Source organism: Dama dama, chromosome 14, assembly GCF_033118175.1.
Source record: "Dama dama isolate Ldn47 chromosome 14, ASM3311817v1, whole genome shotgun sequence".
NCBI classification, from domain to species: domain Eukaryota; kingdom Metazoa; phylum Chordata; class Mammalia; order Artiodactyla; family Cervidae; genus Dama; species Dama dama.
In genome coordinates, this window is record NC_083694.1 from 69,428,991 (window position 1) to 69,433,588 (window position 4,598).

The following is a 4,598-nucleotide window of genomic DNA, read 5'->3' on the forward strand; positions in this document are numbered from 1 at the left end:
GACCTTGGGACCCGTGATCCCGTTTCCGTCCTCTGTATAGCAGTCAGGAGTTGCGGACGACAGAGCCTGGCCTTGGCGGCTGAAACAAACGAGGGTTCAGGTTTTCCCAGCGGAGGGTGCAGAGAGAAGGACGTGCAGAGCTGCCACGGCAGCTTCAGGATGCGGCCGGGGAGCCAGGCTCCTGCTGCCTCTCGGCGCCACCCTCCTCTGGGCGTGGGACATCGTCTGTCCCGGGGAGCTTCGACCATCACTTCTGTCCTCCAGGCAGGAAACAGGGAAGCGCAGGAGGCGAAAGAGGTGTTCCTCTCAGAGTGCTCTCCTAAGAATCTGCTCCAAAGTTGAGCGCTCGCTTCTCTGGCCGCACCTTACCGCCACAGGGATCGGGCACTGTCCCCAGTAAAGCCCAGGGTCCCGTTACCAGGGAAGCAGGAGGCGAGTACAGGACGAACAGCAGCAGTGTCTGCCACCGTCGCTCGCGTCCCCATCAGGATGGCAGGGCTTGTCCCCCACTCTATATTAAAAATGAGACAGCTGAGGCGGCCAGCAGGACCCGCGGAGAGCCACGGCGCGGGGGCAGTGGTGATGGGGCCGGCACCCAGCTTGGGGCTGCTTTTGGAAAATGAGGAACACAGAAGGCAGAGACTCACGAACATCTGTGGAGCAACAGCAGGTGTGAGCCGGGGCCAGCTCCCTGCGGGGCGTCCAACTGGCAGATGAGGGGCTGCAGAGGGCAGCGAGGACAGGGGCCGCAGGACTCCGGGCTCCATGTCATCCCCTGGTTGGCGAGAGCTCGACGGCTCTGGCCTCAGCCCAGCTGGGAGAACAGATGGGCAGGGATTCAGCACAGCTTCCAGAGCAGCCAGGCGGCAAACCTGCCTTCCCTCCCTGTGTCAGCCGAGGTTACGGTTCCCACTGGGTCCCAGCCAGCGGCAGAGGACCTGCAGCCCCTGACAGCTTGGCCAGGACCGTGCCACTCCCCGCCCGCCGTGGAGGCCAGCGTGAGGACCAGCGAGTGCAGGGGTTCCTCCGGCAGCGAGGGGGACGCACCTGGGTGCAGAGGACCACGGGTTTCACATTTCCCTGTGCAGGGCGAGCAAGCCTCGTGGGTCCGATCTCGGCCCTAACTCCTTTGGGGCGCGGGACTCCAGCCAGGGATGGCAGCCCGTTTGTGCGGCAGAGGCCTGGAGCTGTTCTTCCACTTCCTGGTGTCCCACAGAAAAGACGGCCGAGGCCAGAGGTGTAAAGGGGAACCCAGGAATGAGTCTGAAAAGTCAGCAGCGCGCATCTAAAGAAAGGCGGGTCCTCAGGGAAGGAAGGAAAACCATGAGGGGATAGGAACACAGGTCCAGCTTCAGGGAAAAAAAAAAAAAAAAAGACATAAAATGTATTGCATGGAATTTTATTGCAGCTCTGTCTGGAGCGTATCCTATTAGAGGAAGAGACACAAGTCTTTAGCAAGACACGGACTTCCCGCTGTCAGCTGGACATGGTGGGTGCACATGGAAGGAGTGACTAGGGAGGAAAAGAGGTGTGTGGGGGGTTCTTTCACCTTCCAAAGACTACATCAATTTTGGATTATCTGTGTCATCTACTCCCAGTTCACCCGCTCTGATATTAAAAGCGGACTGAAACTTGTTTAGAATTCTGTTTAGCTGGAAAAGCATTTTTGTGTGAGACTGAAGTTTGTTTATATTTCTATTTAGCTAGAAAAGTCAAGAAAGGCATTTCTGAATGGTATGAAGATGACGACCAGAAGGCCTTTGAAGAGAGAAGCTGGGGAAGAGATGGGAAGGAGAGGCCGCTCCCTGCAAGGAGTGGGCTGTGCATTTCCCGCAAACTCTTCCTCCGGGAGGCTGGGCACCCCGCAGCCACCTGCAGACTGCACAGTGAGGCTCTTTGGATGATTATAAAGAACTCCCAACCCTGCTCCCTTTTCCCCGGCCTTCTGTCATCTTGAGATCCTAGATTCATCAAAGCTATGCTCTGCGGCCTGAGGTCTGCTCTCGCGGCCGAGGGCAGGCTGGGCAGCAGGCGGCCAAGCTGACTCCCACACCGCCCACCTCCCCCTCCGTCCTCAGCGGCTCCGACGAGGGTACCATCAGGGCGGAGGCTCCACGAGTCCCCCTTGGCCCTCTGGGGTGTGAGGAGTCAGCAGGAACACGTACCCACCCCGCCGGGGCCATCTGCACTCAATTACAAGCCCTTTGGAAGCCGGCAGAGGGCTGTTTAGCTGCCGCTGGTTCTCTATGATTAGCTAGTTCTTGTCTTTTGAATACTGCATATGGTGCAGCCAGCTGTAGAGAGTATTCATGATTCAAAGCTCTTTTCCCCTCAAAAAGAAAAGTGCTAAGCTAGTTTTATTACCACGGGAAGAAGGAAAAAAAAAAGTTTAAAACTCTTCCTTTCAGGTTAAGTTCCTTTTCCTCCCTTAAAATTCTACCCCTTCCCAGGATTGGGACCATCCCATGTTCTGTTTTCTGCCAGCACTGTACAGGCGCTCGTTTGCTCAAGGTGAGCCTTGCGAAGAAATGTCAAGATCGTGTATAATTCCAGCTCAGGCGTTTTTATCCAGAGTTAGGAGACTCTCTCCTCTCCCTTATTTTTTATGGAAGACCTGATGTGAAGGTATCCTTGTAATGAAACCACGTCAGATTCCGCTCTCTGCAATCAGCCGAGGAGCCAGGGCCACTGCTCAGGCTAACTTACCTTCTTTCCAGGTGCTGAGCCGAGAACAGAAGTATGCGGCTTTGCTCACACGTGACCCTCTCGGAGTTCTCTGTGGGTGAGGAGCAGTCAGCTGGCTGTAAATCAGCATTAAAATTAGCAGGGAAGCTGAATAAAGCGTGTCTTCCTGGGGCTACGTCACAGACTTGAAACCCGGGCTCGCATGTGAGTGGAGATCCAGAGAAGATGGAGACTGGGAGTCTTGTGACCAGTGATAATGCAAGCCACGGATCGGCTACAATTCACAGGGAAAAGAATGTGGAAATAGAAGGTGAGGGTAATTGGAGTCCCTGCTTCCTTGTTTCTCTGAACCAGGCAAATAACTCATTTCTTTTCTCATAATACACAGGCTCCAGGGTAAACAGCGGTACAAATATGCCCATAACCACAGGGCACTCTGTGGATGAAACAGGTCTTTGTAGATAAATGTGTATGTGTAACTGATTCACTATGCCGTACACCTGAAACTAACAAAACACTGTAAACTAACCTCGTGGCTCAGCTGGTAAAGAATCACCTGCAATGTGGAGACCTGGGTTCCATCCCTGGGTGGGGAAGATCCCTTGGAGAAGGGCAAGGCCACTCACTCCAGTATTCTGGCCTGGAAAATTCCAGGGACTGTATAGTCCATGGGATCGCAAAGCGTCGGACATGACTGAGTGACTCTCACTTTCACTTTTAAATCAACTATACTCCAATAAAAATTTAAAATATATGTCTTTAAAAAAAAAAGTTCTCCGCAGTATGAGTTTGGCTGGTTTAGGACTACAAATTTGCAAAACTTTAGGAACCCATCTATATATGGAGTGAATAGATGTACTCTCCACATTAGGGAAAGAGATAAAAATGGCTATATAAATATTTAGCAGTAAAAGTACCCCAAAAGTAATTTCACTTTTTTTAAATAAGAAATTTTAAGCATGTCCAAGAGGAACAAAATCGATTGAACTATGGGTTGTTCCACTGAGGGTAATGGGAGCCCCAAGTCTCACTATCTGAGAAGAGAATTACAAATGTGGAAAGGGAGAAAACAAAAGGAACCCTGGGCTGTTAGTTTGAAATGGAGGCACGGGATAAATTCGTGGTTTTCAATATGGATACGGAAATAAATTTAGGTGTTATGGGCACATAGGTATGTGCATACACGTACACACATGCCAATACTCCCAAACTCTGACCGCTGAGGTGACCTGGGACCAGTGGCTGCACAACAGTACTGAGCATGCCTAGCACTCGAATCTTAGTTTTAAAATAGTGTTCCACTAAGGAAACTAGGGCCGGAGTGATGACAAGGGCAAGACAAACCTGGACTGTGCTACAGTGTCAGAAATAAAGAAAAGTGCCAAGCATAAGGGGGGCATGTCAAGAAGACACGGGAGTCAGCTTGAAGGGGTTCCTGCTGGCCATACTTGAGATGATTCAAGCATCTAGGGGAATAACAGAAATAATCAGTTATAACCCACTGTATAAAAAAATGAAATGATTCCATACTCGTAATATAATATAAACTAATAAACTAGGAATGAGTGACCCTATAGTGAAAAAGGCTGGTGAGCACCACCTTGAACAAGTGGTGGGTTAGTGCAACAGTGATGAGACAAGAGAAAATCACACGCCACACAGTGTGCAGGATCTTAGTTCCCTCAGCAGGGACCGAACCCGGGCCATGCCGGTGAAAGCGCTGAGCCCTAAACACTGGACAAATTCCCTAAAACTGTTTTTAAAAGTGCAACTTCTCAGTGTAACAGACAAGTGACTATGGTGATGATGAAGACATGTGGTGAAGATGAATCTGTAGCATCAAGAGCGTCACAAAATTATTTCTTGAAATAGAGTAGAAATTGTTATTTTATATAATATGATTTTTAGGTACG